This window comes from Hemiscyllium ocellatum, chromosome 46 (assembly GCF_020745735.1).
Source record: "Hemiscyllium ocellatum isolate sHemOce1 chromosome 46, sHemOce1.pat.X.cur, whole genome shotgun sequence".
Taxonomy (NCBI): domain Eukaryota; kingdom Metazoa; phylum Chordata; class Chondrichthyes; order Orectolobiformes; family Hemiscylliidae; genus Hemiscyllium; species Hemiscyllium ocellatum.
This window is the reverse complement of record NC_083446.1, coordinates 25,010,738-25,029,482: the sequence shown is the minus strand read 5'-3', so window position 1 is coordinate 25,029,482 and position 18,745 is coordinate 25,010,738.

Here is an 18,745-nt window from a genome sequence, read left to right as displayed (position 1 = left end):
CCTTGTTAACATCTCCACTCAGTGCCTGTCCAGGTTGCAGATATATGGAGTCTGGTAGGTAGGCCAGATGTCAGCCCCCTAAGCAATTTGTTTGGTGTGCATCTGACACTTCATGTCCACACATCTGCTCTCTGCTCCAGGGTCTGACTGAGAAAAGCACCACGGGCAGCTTTGATTTCAGTAATACTCTGCCTGAATTCAGATCCTTCTTAATCTACTTTCAATGAAGGCTATGATTGCAAGGTGATGATTTCAGTGAGCCGAAAAATAATCAGATATTTGCCATGTTTCATGAATGGCGCAAAAGTGAGACGTGAAGTATGATCTTTCAACCGAACAATAATTGCATCCTCCCTCAAAGCAATTAGCTTGATATTATATTTATGGAACTCACGCCTGTCAACATTTTATGATTCAGAAATAAAGAATGTACATTTTGTTTGGTTGTTAGGTTGTTTGCAGCACGCGTCCGCATGCGTGCTGGTGTTTGTACATGTATTTGGTCTATCCTTTACTTGAGATTTCCTTTCTCTGACATCAGCCTCAACCTTCCACTTGTTATAAGCACTGCATTTCATAAGTTCTATTTCCCCTTCCTTTTCTCCTTCTCTCTCACTTCCTATCTCGAGCTCAACATTTCCAGCTGTCTTTTCCTAAAACTTCCTCCCGCTGGAAAACTACATTCCTTGATCCACAATTCTAACTCCTTTACACATTCTGGGCCGTAAGAATTTAGCATGTATTGTATTTTTGGTTGACCATTCCAAGTCCTGTGCGGACTGTCCCTTTGTTTGCTCTTGCTGGACCCATTTTTAGTGTAACTGGATACGTGTTCAGTTCTCTCTCTCTCCCTCTCTCTCTCTCTCTCCCCCTCAATGCCTTGTATTTTGTAAACCACGCAACCATGTGCCCGGTACATCTTAGGCTAGTCCAAGTCAGCCAGTCGTGGTTCCAAGTCTAAAACCACCCTTAAACTTGCCGTCTCCTGAACACTATAGAGACAGTAATCCCCTTCCCTTGGGGTTTTACTCTAATACCACACGATAGTTCACGGAACCCTTTTTCTGCTGTATTTATTCTCTTACAATGAGTCTCTATGTCTGATTACTTAAGCCACGACTCTTTCCCCGAGCCTATTCGATTCGAACCCCCGGCCCTGGGGTGATCCACAGATTCTGAGTCTTCCCACGCAAAGTGAACGACCTTCAAGGCGCTGGCGCCTACACCTCCTGGGAATCTTCAGAATCTCACCCAGTCGTGGGATCCCGGATGATCCCCCAAGTTTACTGTCGTGGAAATTAAATCGACTTGATTCAATTATTCACAAGAGCAAAGGAAGGGTCTTTATTTAAAAAAAATCTCCTGCAGGATTTTGATTCATTACACTAAGTCAGGTGCCTCAATGCAAGGTGTACTGAAACATTATACAGACCCCTGCCTGTATGGCAGGGTCCAGCAAGAGCAAACAAAGGGACAGTCCGCACAGGACTTGGAATGGTCAACCAAAAATACAATACATGTGTTCGTTATCCCACTCGCAAGGGCAAAGACTGGGGTAACTAAAGTTGTTATCCTCTCATACCCTGATCCTAGACATAACAGTTCTTCAGCTTTCACAGAGTTCGACGATCGCAAGTCGAGTTGAATGTTTACAGAATACAAACAGAGATAACGTAACTGCAGACCTTCATCAAATCATCGTTTACAAAGGTCAGTACAGCATTGATTTAAAGAAAAACATTCTCTTTCAAACTTCACATTAAATGGATAATTTTCCATTATACTTTTGAACTGCCTCTGAACACACTCCAGGGTGGTATATCGTTCTTGATATATGGGATCAAACACATCAAACAATAATCAAAATGTGGTGTGATGAGAACCTTATAGAATCTCAGAAGTACATCCATGCTTTTCCATTCAAGTCCTCTCAAAATAAACGTCATCATGGTATTTGCCGTTGTGACAAATCGAACCACCTGAAATAATAAACTTATGATGATAATAAAAAAATATCGTGGAGTTAGAAAAATGAACAATGATTAAAGCATCCTGGGAAATGTATCCCAGCCTTGACTAAAGTCTCTGTGCTAATCCACATACTGCAGAATCCAGACTGTCTGCAGCTCCCCAGAGACGGTTTGCAAACAAACTTGAGAGTTACAGACCCTGCAATACAAACCTGGATTTGAACTTTAATGGGATAATGGAATATCGCCCTTGGGCAATCAATGTGCCACCCCCTGGTGGGTCTGTTTGCTCAGGGTAATCCAACCCTCTCAAAAGGGCTGAAGAATTGGAAGAATGAGAATCACAGCAAAACCGCACTTAGCACAGTAAATCGAAAATAACCACCAAAAGAGAAGATACCTCCAAGTCCATCGTCAGAAGAAGAAATCAGCACGTGGATCCCGGCAATGTTCTATAGAGGTGGTTTACGATCCACCCCAATAGAAGTTAATTTAAAGCATAAGATGGCTTGTAGTGTGTTTCGTTACTTTATAGTAAAATTTATGGTTCTAATATTAATTGTGTTAAATAAAAAAAAATGTTGTTTAGAAGTCTTTTGGTAAACATAAGATTTTAAAACATACTGTCTCGTGGTACAAAACTTTCCTAAATATTGGTTCACCTGCAAGTTTACCTCGAGACAATCTTGATCTACAACTCTGAAGTCTCTTTGTACTTCAGACTGAAGAATTTTCCCGCATTTAGAAAATAGTCCATGCCTGTATTCTTCTTACCAAAGTGCATGACCGCACACTAGTCCCCATTGTACTCCATCTGCCACTTCTTTGCCCACTCTCCTAACGTGTCTAAACCCTTCTGCAGCCTTTCTCCTTCCGCAATGCTACCTGCCTCTCTACCTATCTTTATATCATCTGAAAGGTTAACCAGAATGCCCTTAGAACATTCATCTAGATCATTAATTTACGAAGTAAAGAGACATGGTCCAAACACTGAGCCTTGTGTAACATCACGTGTCACTAGCTAACATGCTGACAAGAGCATTTTTTTCCTCACTCACTGTTTGCTGTATTTTTAACCCTTGTTGTTTCTCAATTCCATCCAGACAGATCCTTCACCATCTGTCCATATTTCAGAAGTGATGGGAACTGAGTGAAGGGACTGCAAAACACTTTAGACTTGTTGCTACTTTGCAGCTTAGACATGGACTAAAAATATGACAATGCCCATTCCACTGAATTGTGGCGACATACTATTTCTTTGACGAAATTTTCTGTTTGCATTATGGAAGAATATAAACATGTGAACCTTCTTGAGAAGACATAGATAAATTCAAATGTTTGTATTCTTCCAAAATACAGACAGAATATTTGGTCAAAGACACAAACTGTCGCCAAATTCCAGTGGAAATGACAATATAATATTTTTTACTTTTTCTTGTTTTTATTTGGTTTGAGTACTCTCTTGTGTTGTTATTCTTTCAAAGGGCAGCATCTCAACATATTGCAGTGTTAAGTTTTGCGGTCATTGATCTGGCCATCTGAACAATCCGGTTGTACACCCCTGTAACCTAACAGTTCCATCCTCACTTTGAACCATCAAAATAATCATTGTGTCATCCACAACATTGTTTACCATGCTCTAACCCCCACCCCTATCTCCCATATTGTTATCATCAACGTGTATGAATATCAGAAACAAAACTTGATTTTCTACCTGTTCTACAGTCATTGTTGCAGAGGAAGAATTGATAATTCTAGTCTACAGTTTTCCCTCTTTTGCTGAATTTGCAGCATGATGCAGGAGAGGTCTTTTATTAGAGAGCCACAAACACTATTTTACACATGGAACTGAATTCTGCTTTTATACACCGGTCCTCTGGATGTATTATTCATATTATACATATGAATAATGATTATACATCATTATTCGTGGACTCGCTTTTGGCACTGTGCATTGCAACATTTCCATTTTATGTGTGGCTGCAGCTCATTCTTCATAACATTCGCTGCAATCCCGTCAGAGCACAGGGTCCTTTTTTTAAATCTTCAGGATCGATGCAGGCTCATTCATGAAGTTTGTTTGAAAGAACTAAGGTGATGAGGATAAAGGTTCAATTAAATTCTGCATTATAAGCATGCAGGAGAAGAACAAATCACATTCTCATTTCTGCATTGAATTGTTAGCAAATTCATAGAAAAAAACACCCACCATTCTGGATATTGTTTAGTGACATAAAGTGACATAATGTTGAGAAAATGAATTGGAGAGAAAAGAAAATGTTTGCCCTTGATGGAGATACAGAAATGTAGAGTGGATGTACAATATAAACAAGAATCCTGTCAATAAAAGAAGTATGAGAAACATTTTCCTTATATTCAAAGGAAACCAGATCCCAATTTTCCTTAACAGTGATGTTTGATTATCCATCAATCTCAATTTTCCAACTGCCTGGTATTGCCTGCCACAGATGGCCCTTCCGACAGACTGCCTCCTCCCCTTCCTACTCTTTCCTTATCCAGCTATTTCCCTTGCATTGCTCCTTCTGCTGTGACACACTCTTCCACTCAACATCTCCCTTCACACTTCTCGCACTGTGTATCACACCAGTTCCCTACCACTCCCACTTTCCCTGACTCTCCCTTTCGCTTTTTGGTCTCACACGAAATTTTGGAAATTTCTGACTTCTGTGCTATTACATGTCATCAGTGAATGATGTGTTTGAAATGATCACTATACAACAGCAACAGAAAACAGCATGTTTGTCACTGTCTGATGCTCCGTGAACAGGATGGCTTCGTTAACTATTGGTACAGAGTGGAGTTTCTTCTTGTCCCTCTATCACAACACTTAACCAAACAGCCTCATTACCAAAGGGACAAACATCTTGGGACAGAATTGGAAGTCCATGTATCAATTTTCTTCTGTATATTGTGAAGGTATTGTTGAAACAAGGAGTATTCTTGTCCTTTGCTCCTTGTTCTTTTAATTGATCTGTCAATATAATTGGAGGTGAGATCAGAGAGACTTACCTTTCAGTCGAAGCACGACTTGACTGAGCGTGGAATCCAGGACCCTGAGCAAAACTGTGATTAATGGGAATTAGAGAACTTTCTGCACTGGTACTAGGAACAATGGGAAAACGATCTCTACAAGTTATCTTCCAAGTTACATGCCATCCTGACGAGGAACTAACCGGTTGTTAAGACATCTTGTAATGTGCCTACAAGCAGCTCTGTGTGCATGTGCATCACTTGGAGAAAAGAGGTTCAAGTAGGCTGCACTATTTCACCTCTTCCAGAGTGATAGTGTTTGACACGTAAAATCTGCCCATGCTCGTTCCTTTCAAAACCCGTGGATAACTATGCCCTGTACCAAAGTATCTTATGTTTCCACAGTTTCATCTAAAGTTCCAGAAATGTAAGAATGAGTATGACCCTCGTGTCACCAGGTGCATGATATGACATTGAGGTGATGATCGGATCCTTAATTCAATTGAATACTTATAGAGGATTGCTCATGTGATTCATGGCCACTGAATTCAACATTTTCATGGTGATTTATGACACGGTAAATGTTATTAATATATAGGGCTCTGTCAAATAAAAAAACTTCTAATTTTTCATTCATGGACCATAACCAAATTCATGAGATTTAACTGAAATGGCAGCTTCACTGTTCCCTTTAATATCAGAAAAATATCCACACTCCAAACGAAAAGGGAAGTTGGAAGTGGTGGAAAGCTTTAACAAGTCCAACAGCATCTGAGCAGAAAGACAATTAATGTTCTGAGACCAATATGACTTTTTCAGAACAGACTCATACTCGTCTCAATGTGTTAACTGTCTTTCACTCTCAAGATACTGACTCATCAGCTGTGTTTCACCAACATTTTACACTTTCATTTGAGATTTCCAAGTTCCCTCGTAAATGCTAGCACAGTGACATATTTGGGTGGGTGGCACGGTGACTCAGTGGTTAGCACGGCTGTCTCGAAGCACCTGGGAAACGACGATCAATTCCACCCTTGGGCCACCGTCTGTATTGAGCTTTAATATTCTTCCTGTGTCTGCAGGTGTTTCGTTCAGGTGTTTTTGATTCCTCCCAATTGACCATGAAATATTGTTCGTCTGAATCTACTTGCTTTAGCTATGGGAGATAGACGAATCATGTACGAGGTGGATTTATGTCCAATATTCTTCAGAGGATCAGTGTCAGCTCGATTGGGCCAAATGTTTTATTTTAACACTTGAGAATTGTACATCATTATTATTACAAAGACAATGGTTACTGGGGCAAAAGTCTCTGTATCAGCACGTAATGAGCTACATTTCTACGGATGTTGTTCCATATTCTTACCATGGCCCAGCACATTGTGTTATCCATGTCGTGGTTTTTAATTCTGTGCATTGAAGAGCCAGGAGGGGATATGAGAAGTCGTTGGTAGATTGCGTCCAGGAAAACCCGAATGCTTTCAATAACTATATCAGGAATAAAATAATGACTAAGTAAGATCTGGGCCTATCAAGTGTAGTAGTGGTAAGTTGTGCTTGGAGTCAGAGGAGATTGGAAAAGCGCTAAGTGATTTTTTTCACCAGCATTCACACTAGAAAACAGCTAAAGTTATGGAGTAGAATCCTGAGATACAGGTCAGTAGATTAGATAGGATAAAGGTTCACAAGGAAGAGGTTTCAGCAATTCTGGAAAGTTAAAACTAGATAACTTCCCTGTGCCGGATGGGATTTATCTGAGGATTCTCTGGGAAGCCAGGGAGGAGATTGCAGAGCCTTTAGCTTTGATCTTTATGTTGTCATTGTCTACAAGAATGGTGCAGAAAGCTGGAGGATAACAAATGTTGTTACATTATTCAAGAAGGAGATTAGAACGTTACTTTGATTGTGAGTAAAATGTTGAAATTGTGAAAGAGATAGGGTTTAAACTGCTCTCGAAAGGAATAATTGGATTAGGTATAGTCAACACGGTTTGGTGAAGGGTAGATCGTGCCTCACAAACCTTGTTGAATCTTTTGAGAAGGTGACCAAACAGGTGGATGCGGTTAAAACCCTTGATGTAATGTTCATGACATTCAGTAAAGCGTTTGGTAAGGTTCCCCACTGTAGATTATTGCAATAAAGTATGGAGGCATGGGATTAAGGGTAATTTAGTGGTTTGGATCAGGAATCGGTTACCTGAAATATGGCAGAGGGTGGTAGCTGATGGGAAATGTTCATCCTGGAATTCAGTTATTCGTGGTGTACCGCAAGACTCTGGTTTTGGACCACTGCTGTTTGTCATGTTTATCAACGATCTGGCTGATGGTGTAGAAGGATGGGTTCGTAAATTTGTAGATGACACTAAGGTCGCTAGAGTTGTGGATAGTGCCAAAGCATGTTGTGGGTTACAGCAAGACGCAGATAATCTGGAGGCTGGGCTGTGTGGTGGCTAATGGAATGTAATGCAGAACAACGTCAGGCCATTCACTTTGGATGAAGCAACAGGAATGCAGAGTATTGGGCTCTTGGTAAGACTCTTGGTAGTGTAAATGAGTAGAGATTCCTCAGTGTCCATGTACATAGATCCCTGAAAGTTGCTACCCAGTTTGATAGTGTCGATCAGAGGGCATATGGTGTGTTTGTTTTTATTACTAGAGGGATTTTGTTTCGGAATCGTGAGGTCATGCTGCAGCTGTACAAAGCCCTGGTGCAGCCACACTTGGACGATTGAATACAGTTCTGGTCATCTCATTCGTGGAAGAATGTGGAATCATTGGAAAAGGTTCAGAGGAGCTTTACTAGGTTTTTGCCTGGTATGGAGGTAAGATCTTATGAGGAAAGTCTGGGGGACTTGAGGCAGCCTTCGTTTGAGAGAATGTTGAGAGATGACTTAATTCAGACATTTAATATAATCAGAGATCAGATAGGTTGGATTGCGAGAGCCTGTTTGTTTGGATGATAATGGCTAATACGAGGATACGTAGCTTTAATTTGAGTTTTAATGAATATAGGACAGATGTCGGAGGTCATATCTTTACTCAGAGAGTAGCAACGATGTGGAAATCACAGTCTGCAACAGTAATAGACTCACCACCTTTAAGGCCATTTAAGAGATCATTGGATAGGCATATTGATGTAAAATGGAGTAGTGTAGTTTAGATCGGCTTCAGATTGGTTTCATAGGTTGGTACAACATCGAGGGTCGAAGGGTCTGTACTGCACTGTAGTGTTCTACGTTCTATATATGCACAACCCTATCGAACTGTATATCCATTGATTAAAACACTTTTGTAGCATACTATTCTTTCCATTTGAAATTGCCCTGTCCACGTTCATCGAATGCATGTAGTGTAGAAACAGGTCCTTGGAAGAGTAACCTGACCAGGCCCATTCATCTACCCCCCGATATTGACCCCTCACTTTTGTGCCTAACCGACACATCTGTGAACACAATGTAAAGTTTAGCTTGGTCAATTCTCCTAATCTGCATATCTTTGAACTGTGGGATGAAAAACATGCAGACGTGGGGAGAATATACAAACTCCACACACAGATTCGCCTGAGGTTAAAATCGAACCAGGCCCTAGAACTGTGAAAATGTAGTACGAATCACTGACCCACAGAGCCACATCAGCAATCAGCATTCAGTTGCCCAAATGTAATAAGTTTCGTTGATTTGTGTTGCATTTCATTCTGTCTGCCAGGAAGTGTGATGCTGATTGGGGAAATATCGTTGTACTCCCCTCAAATCTCCACGACCACTGCTGACATTGCTTTCTGTCTTCTAACTAATGTTATTTTCATTCTGTTCCTGGTCCATTAATCCAGAGGTTTTAATGAACAAGGTCTTTGTACATTCCATATTTTTGTCCTCTCTGTGTCTCTTCCCTGAGTGTGGTCAGCTTCTTTAATTCATTAAAGCGACATTGGTGTAACTGGCTGGGCCAGTATATATTTCCCTTTCCAGGTTGCCCATGAGAAGGTGTTGGTGAGCTGCCTTCTTGAACAATAGCAGTCCACATGCTGTAGGCTGCCAGTGCTTAGATCTGTCTGGTTTCATTTCTTTGAGACCTTGTAGTGATATAACTGAATGGCTGACTTGGCCATTTCAGAAGGGCAGTTGAGAGTCCATCACATTGCTTTGCATCTGGTGTCACACGTGGGCCTCACCACGTGAAAATAACAGATTTCCTTCCACGGAGGACACAAGTGGTCGAGGTGCTTGTTTTTATTTAACAATGGACAATCTTTCTTTAGATTGTTAACTCAAATACTCCATTGAATTCAAATTCCACAATCTGATGAGGTGGGAATCAAGTCCAGGTTTGAATCATTAGCTGGGCCCGTGGATTAATAATCTGGAGACAATAGCAATAGACCATTGCATTCCCAGCATCTACACTGGCAATGGTAGTGTTGCTGTTATTGTGACTGAGATACCGGAAGTTTTTCAGTTACATTGTCAACTACTTCCATGGAGAACAGAACCAGTAGCATTTCAGCTCATGGGGACTGTGCAGAGCTGCAATGTTTTTTTTTTAGCCAGGAATAGAAACTGAGAAGAGAAAGCCATTTCTTAACGCTGAGTAGGTGTGACATGTATACAGAGATTTGACTTGGACCCGTCACTGGAAAGTGAGAGGAGGTTCTCTGGATTGTTTTCTTGGGTTTGTGTTATCAGCTACTACCATGACTTAGGGAAATCTGAGTGTCTGGTGGCCCCACTCTGCACAAGGTTTGGGCCCTGCATTTTGGAGAGAGTCTGGGTCTGCAGAGACTGCATAGGAAGGAGCAGGACACTGCAATATCCTTTCTGAGAGTTCCACAAATATTTCGCAATGTTGAATTGTTTCCATGTGCAAAGTGTGAAGCCAGTTAATTTCAACAATGAGGAGGTCACAGAAACCTCCTCCAGCATAATCTGTAGTCTCACACCAGCGAGAGGACTGTACTCAAAATGCCCACCAACTGTTTTGATTTTGGAACTTTCTAGGCAGGAGTGGGTGAAGCATCCAGTTTGCCAGGGTGCGATCCTCTCTTGTACTCACAAGGTGACAGAGGCCATCTCCGTCTGGTGAGGTGAATATGTTGGTTCTGTCTCCAGAGTGTAAGGAAGAGAAAATCATCCCGAAATGTTAGGGAACATGGTGACTGGCGAAAATGTGGAACAGCAAGAAGATAGAATTATTAAAGAGGAAGTACTGGGGAAAAAACAAAGCTCATTGTGTTGAATGTTGGTACGTTGCTGAACTAAATAAGTTATGAGTTGAGAGGGTTACAGATTTAAGGCTAGACAGTTGTGCTTCCCGGTAGCTCTTTCGGGAGAAGGTACGGAATGGCCTGATTCTGTTCAGACAATTCCTTAACTCTTTGAGGGAGGACCGTTTGTCAAAGTTTTTTGTGTTATGGAAAGGATACTGCAGACTTTGAAGTAGCTACCGCAACCAACAATATTTAAAACAGGAGAGAGAGGGAAATCAGCATACCAACTGATGAATAAATCGATCTCAGATGTGAGGGAAAATATTTGAATTTTTTTAGGAAGTCGTAATAACTAGATCTTTGGAGAATAATGATATGATTTGTGGAGTCAGCCTAGATTTTAGAAAGGGAAATCTTTTTTGATAAATCACTTAGAGTTTGTGGAGGATGTTGATTGTGACACCGACAAATGAGAACCAATGAGAACAGTGTATTTAAATTTTCAGGAGGCTTTTGACAGGTAAGTGAAGAGCGTCAGATTCCTTGTGTAAGGGGTGAATATACTATATGGATTGAGAATTGGATAATGGGGAGAATACAGAGAGTAAGATTCTGCTCTGGACTAAAGGTCATTGCTCATCGGGTAGCCCATGTATCAGTGCTTGGAGATTGGCGGCTCACAAGGCAAAGAAATGAATTGAATGTGAGCAACAAATACAGTCATTTTCATTTTGAATTTATTAGAAGATGAGAAATTGGGAACTGCAGTTATCACTTAAACGATTCACATTAGCCAGCAAGTAATCAGGACAGTAAATGGTACGTTGTCCTTCATTGCAAAATGATTCAAGTGTTGAAGTAAATTCATGTTCCTGCAATTGTAGCGTGTGGATTGGATAGTAGTTAGGCCACTGAGTACAGATTCTTTCTCCCTTATAAGGAATTATTTCATTGCGACTGAGGTAGTGCAAAATTGTTTCACCAGACTTATTCCTGGGATGATGGTACTGTGAGTAAAGTGTGAGGAAAATGAGTGTTGAATCTGTGGTGCTGAGAGCGAATAACAGGCTTTTACATTTAAACTTGAAGATTACGAACGACACTCATATTGTCAAGAAAAAGACAGTGGTCAGGTAAAACATTACATTTTTCCATGACATTTGATTCTCAATAGTTTACATACCTGCCCGGAGCCGCCATGTTGGTTGAGAGGCAGCTCCAGGCTCTGAATGAATTCTCAATGTCTCAATATGCAGTTGGTGTATGAACCTGCATTGTTCACAAATCTGTCAGCAGCCACAATACCTTATTCCTGAAAGAAGGAGTCAGCATTTCCATCAGTTTCTAATCTTCATCGAAATACCAGTCTGCCTTCTCAGAGTCGGAAGTTATTTCATTGAGACTTGGCATGAACCATCCACTTTCCCTTCTCACATACTGTAAAGCACGTTAAAGTAACACGTGTACCACTCGCAATTGATTCAGGAGGAACAACATACAGCAGTTTATCAGTGTAGTCGCTGCTTCACTGTTTGTCATGTTGGGGCATCAATGACGTCTTACTATTTCTGTATAATTGACTTGACCGGCTGAGTGCTCTCTTCCTGGTCACACAGAAGAGACTCAAAGACCTGACTTGGCAACTCCTGGTTCCTGTTTAACACCTCGATGTGCTGATTACACTCCTTTCCTCCTTGTGTAATAGGCAGGAGGGACTGAATTGGCTATGTCTGTTCTTGCCAAATACTTTCAGTGGGTTGAATACATTCCGTCACAACCAGTTTGAGATGCTAAATGAGCTCCTCTTATTTAACCGTGGGAAAGAGAAATTTCAAGTTGGACTGTTACAAGAATATTATCTTAAATTGAACAACACAGTTTAGATGCTGTCCAGTCATTGCTGCACATGGACACGGACTGCTTCAGCAGTGGACAGGTGACAAATTATTCTTAACAATCTTCAGTGAACATCTCCCACTTCTGACTGTATGATGTGGGAAAGACGTTGAAGCAGCTGAAGAAAGCTACCTTGAGGATGCGCCCTGAGATGTCCTGTGACAGAGATGATTGATCCTCACCATACACAAATACCTTCCCTTGTCCTCTGAATACATCTGACCACGACTCATTCCTATTGCATTCAATTTTGTTCGGGTTCCTTGAAGTCCTGCCTTGATATCGGGGCCAGTCACTCTTAGCGCATGTACATATTTTTATTCATGTGAATAGGTCACGGTGTCTTTGTGAGCAGCGTTTCCTTGTCACAGAGGGTAGTGACTGTTGAGACTTCTGTATTCCAGGGAGGTAGGGGAGGTAGATCACTAAGACGTTTAGAAGGGGGCACAATGGATATATGAGGCATCAGAAAGTTGAGGGCTGCAGTGATTGAGCATAAAAGAAGAGTTGAGGATTTTGCAGATTAACCATAATCATATTGAAGGGAAAGACAGGCCAGAAGGGCTGAATGCCCTATTCGTGTATCTGAGGTTCTCTCATTTTGTTATTGGGACGTTATTTTCCTTAAAATTCTGTTATTGGATGTTGCAGTCAGGGAGAACAGAGGATTTTGTGGGCCATCTCTGGGTGAGGTATGGGCGCTGTACTTACAGTGAATCTGAATCAGCAACATGAAAAAGAAATGAAGACAGTTCTGTAAAGACAGAGGAGTGAGATGCTTCATACCGTCACCTACCCTTTCTTTTCCCAAGAATATTTTCCAACGCCATGTCAATAAGGGTGTGACAGTTTTCATCTGCTGAATGGTTTCCGCTGTTTCTTTGCACCAGATATCTGGGTAAATAACCTCCCATTGTTCCTGTTCAGCAGGTTTGAGAGGTTCAATCGAACATAGGAACTAGGGACTGAGGAGAAGGGATGATCATTAGACTTTTGGAGCCTCCTCCACCAGGCAAGAAGATTGTGACTGATCAGATTGAGGTTTCCTTTCTGTAGTTCATTGTCATTTACCATCCAATATCGAAGTGGAATGGCTTTCAATTAATGCTAACACACAAGAATCAAAAAGTCTGGGGAAGACCATTTCCACTCAAACAGCCCTTTGTGAATTTCTCCTCATCCCTGTTCAGACTGGGGCTGGAGAGGTCACTGTTTCATTTTCTAGTCCAATGATGTAGTTCTCAGAATAGGTCAGGTTCTTTGTTCGGGGCAAGTCAGATAGATAGTTTAAATTTGGAAAAGTAATTTACCAAAGTAAACTTACTTAACCTAATGGAAATATACATGACAAGCAGTGTGGACACATATTACATTAATATTTATCTTTCAATGTATACTGAGACGCAGTTTATATACACAGAAACATACACATACACAGACACATACAGTAAGACACTCACAGTGTCACACACACAAATGCTCACAGACACACACGTACACATGCATGAAGACAAACAGAAACAATCTCTGCAGAATATCAGATTGAAAGAGATTTTTGTAGCTGAAGTTAAATTCAAGACAAAAGGAAATATTAAATTGTATTCTGCATCTGGGGTCATTCTGCTTACACAAGCTGCTGTAAATTGGATTCCTTCCTGGAACATTGGATTTGGCTGAATTCCCTTTGCTTCTGGCAGTGTGGAGATTCCAATGATTCCTCAACAAAAATCCTTCACGAGTGCTAAAAATGCCTGATGAGTTTTCCCCTCTCATACTTCGCTGTGAGAAGGAACAAGGAAACAAAAGAAACAATAAGCCGTGACGTCTCTAGCAGGTTGCATCTTCTCCAACTTTTAAATGAAATATATAATAATTTTATCTGACCACCTAATTAGACCTCCTTGAATATGCTCTGGACTGTATGACTACAACCCTGTTTCCTGATCCATGTAGTAGCAATTTATAAGGTATAATTTGAAGATGCGTTTGTATGTGTCCTCATAATTTTGTCCAATAAATTCATGTCTTTGGGCTATCTGTGGGCTATACATTGTTATCTTAAATTGAATCTTTAGTTCTAGTTTCCCACACAGAGGAAATGTCCATCAGCCAAGCACCTGATGCACTCTCCTCAAGATCTTATATGGTTCAGTATAAAACCCTCTCATTCTCAAACCTTATGTGCCCTGGCCTTGTAGAGGTTTATAAAATTATGAGGGGCATGGAAATGGTGACTACCCAAGGATATTTTCTGAGGTTGAGGGAGAAAGTGAAGGAGAAAGATTTAAAAGAAACAAAAGTGGTAATCTTTTCTTTGAATGTATGGAATTAATTGCCAAAGGAAATGTTGGTGGCTGGGACAATTACAACATTTAAAAGCCATTTGAATGGGTACTGAATAGGAAGGGTTATGGGCGTAGTGCTGGCAAATGTGACGTGATTAATTGAGGACATCAGGTCCTCATGGACAAGTTGAACCGAAAGGTCTGTTTCTGTGCTGTATGACAGAATAAGGCCTACTTTCCGGGAACACGTACATCTTTACAAAGCTTCAGAATCAATTTAGTATATCTATTTTTCAGGATAGGGAATCATCACTACTCGCAATGCATCAGATGTGGCCTCAGAAATCCCCTGTACAGATGCAGTAAAATATCCTGATAGCCTTTGCATGGAATAGAATAATTCCATATACTTTCTTAACCACTTACTACATCTGCATAATAACTTTGTGTGATGCATGTACCAGGATGCACAAATCCCTTTGTACCACTGAGTTTTGTGATGCCTCACCTTTTACGTAGTTTTCTATTGTTTTACCCTTTTATCACAGCAAAAAATTCATTCGCACAGGTTATACTGTTTCTGCTAAAGATTTATACACTAACCTCCCCTCTCTCTACCCCATTAAAAACTCTCTACCTCCACTTTACATCTTTTTGAATTAATATCTTGGTGGTTGAGTTAATTGAGGTCCAATCCAATCCGTCCCCACATCCGAATCATTGACTGGTTCAAAATACTTGTTGATCTTGCACTGATCTGTAAGGAACTCCACCACATTAAAGCTTTCCAAATTGAAAACAAACATCAGTCGCTACTGTCAATTTCCTGATAGTTACTCAGGGTTCCTTGTTTCTGTGTAGCAGCTTAGAAAGGTGGGATGGCCTCCTCATGTGCTGTGTAATGCACTCAAATGGCTGAATGACTTATCATCTTCCTTTGTAAATCCTTCGAGGGCAAAAACTTCTCCTCGTGTCTCATTGCTGACGGGCTGAATTGGACCTTCCTCTCCCTCTGTAACAGAATCGAAGGTTTGAGTGAGAGAACAAGACATGGGTTAGGAACAGCAGGTGGCCATTCAGACTTTCACGCCTGCTGCTCCATTCGGAATGTGCATTGTTGATGTGATTGTAGCTAAACATACCTTTCCTGTCTGTTCCAAATAAACATAGATTCTTTTGTTCATCAATGATCTATGGAACTCAATTTTGAATGTTTTATTAACCCAGTCTTCACTGCTGCTTTGGCGTGGGAACACCGCAGACCCACAACCCTAAAGAGAAAGGAACATCCCTATCTCAGTCAGAAATGGAAATGCCTTTATTCTTAAAATGTGTCCCCTTCAAGCCTATCACCATTTTTTGACACAGGGACACAACAATTAGCAACAGATATAGGCCATTCAAAACTCAAAACTGTCCACATTTCCTTTAACAACTGACAATCAAATACTTACCAAATTTACCTTCAACTGAGGTTAGATGAACTCCAAGTACCATAAGCTCACAAGAGTGTAGGAAATTGGAATTTAGAACAGTGCAGTGCATCACAGTCCTTCAGCCTTCGATGTTGTGTCAACCTTTTATCCTAGTCTAAGACTAATCTAAACTGCATACCCTTCATTTTATTATCACCCATGTGCCTACCCAAGAGTTGCTTGAATGTCCCTAATGCATCTGATTCTACGACCACCACTGTCTGTGCATTCCATGCACCTACCACTATCTGTAGAAAGAAAATACTGCCTCTGGCATCTCCTCTCAGCCTTCCTCCAATCACTTTAAAATTATGCTCCCTGCGTGATAACCATTTCCACACCTGTAAAAAGTCTCCAGTTGTCCACTCCATCTATGCCTAATCATTTTGCACACCTACATTATGTAGCTCTCATCCTTCCTCACTCCAACGAGAAAACCCTGGCTCCCTTAGAAATTCTGCATATGACATGCCCTCCTGCACAGGCAACATTCTGGTAAATCTTGTCTGCACCCTCTGGAAAGTTTCCAATTTCTTTCCGTAATGGTGGGACCAGAACTCAACACAATACTTCATGTGTGGTCTAACCAGGGTTTTATAGAGCTACAGCATAATTTCGCGGCTCTTAAACTCAATTTCTCTGTTCACGAAAACCAACTCACCATGCTTCTCTTAATACCCCTATCAACTTGAATGGCATCTTGTAGGTACCTCAGGATGTGGACTCTAAGATCTGTCTGTTCCTCAACGTGGCCAAGAATGCTACTTTTGACCCTGTAATCTGCATTTGAACTCGATCTTCCAAAATGAATCACTTCAGTAAATAGGAAATTTGGAGCAGAATTAAGCCATTTAGCCAATCGGATCTGCTGTGCCGTTTGAATATGGGTGAAACGTTTCTCAGTCACATTCTTCTGCCTTCACCAACTGATCAAATGATTCCCTTATTAATGAATAACGTATTTATCTCTATCTTAATAAATTACTTTTTCTGTCTGCAGGAGTGATCATGTCTTAGTGTGTAAGTGTTGATACCTGTATCTATATGCGTTGTGTGTTTAATGTGTCTATGTATGTTTGTGTGTATCTCTGTCTGCATCTCTGTTAAACGTGATCTTTAAAGGTTTTGGGGTAAATCCACTGAAATTGACACCAACACCCTCACCCTTCCTCCATCTCTACTGCCTGTCAATTGTAAGTGAAGAACCGTAAAATGCCATCGTTTGCTGTTCTACCCTGGCTAAATGTCAGATTTTATTCTCTCTCAGATGACATCAAATTCTGTAAATCTCTCAGATTGCACGGCTGCTTGGGTTTTCAAATAACACCTTTTTAAGCACAGAGCACTTTTGCCTGTTACCTAGTGATATTGTTCTTGAGATATTACCAACATCACTGGGTCAGTTTCAGGACTTTTCAATCTTTTCTCACTTATGATTTGTAAGATGGCATAACAAAAGATTTCAAGTTAAAGAACGTGTAATAAATACATTACATCAATTTACAAATGTTTCAGTCGACCTTCATGGGATGCAGTTGCAGTGGAAATACTCTTTATTGTGTACACTCCGGGTCACAAATAATCTTCAAAGAGAAATCACTTCCACGTTGTAGAAGGAGCGCAGGCATTCCTCTACACGAGCATTCTCCACTCTTAGTGTCGTCAGTACAATTACGATACGCCCTATACCTGCCTATATGTGTGTGTGCGGGTGTGTGGTGACGGTGCTGTCAGTTTGGTCGGTGCTGTGAGCTGGCTCCCGCCCAGACTGAAACTCTGATGTGAGAAAGTGATGTCTGCAGATGCTGAAGATCACAGTGCTGGAAAAGCACAGCAGGTCAGGCAGCTTTCGAGGAGCAGGAAAATTAATGTTTTGGGCTAGAGCATTTCACGAGGAATGCCGTCGATGTAGTAGACTGTGAAGGTCAACTGAGAAGGCATTGCTTCGCTTTGAACACCACAGAAGCTGACATATCCGCTTTGCACATGAATACACACAGAGACACACAGGTACACACAGAGGCGAATACAGACTCGCAAAGACACACATTATTGATTATAGATACACACAAAAAAAGAACTGATGCAGTAACACAGATACTAATACAGACATACGGAGACACATACCGATACACTGATACGCATGCACACACAGATACACTGTCATCAACACAGACATACTATACACACGCTGACACATGATGTTAATACAAATATCGAGAGTCTGCCAGTATTTACTTTTTGCGTGGTGACATTCCCAATATTTCACTTGCTCTGTGTGGCGCGTGTTAATATTTCTTTTGCACTGCAGGAGATCATCTGCACCCTCTCTATCGCTTCCACATTTTTCTATGACAAGGCGACCAGAACTGAACACAATGTTCCATGTGTAATTCCACAATGTTTCACGGCGATGAACCCTTCCGCTAATTAAAGCAAACAGCGAGAAAAGCTCAACTCGCAGCATAAGCTGTTAAAGTACGAGTGCCAAATCTCAAACTTCACTCTTTAAGTATAAATAATTTCAATTTATTCCTTAACTCTAAAAGTGAACATTAAAGAACAACTATTCAAAACTCCAGTCCCTCTTTCTCTGAACTGGTTGGTAGTTGCCTCCAACTTTATAACAATATAATGTTCCAATAAGAAAAACCCATATTAAAATTTCATCAACTTAATTTCAGAAATAAAAAACATCAGTCATCTCCAATGTCATCTTTCTTTCAGCTGAAGATCTTCCTGGGTTGTCTTCTGAATTTTAGTGCAAGGATGTTTCATACAAAACCGGTATCTTTGTCAGAGAGAGTTTTGCATGGCCGTCTCTCTCTAGATGGCAGATACTCTCAGCCCAACTAGCGAACTGCCTGCCTCTTTTATGCCACTCAATATTTGATCATCTCATTGGTCAGATGTTGGAAAACAATAA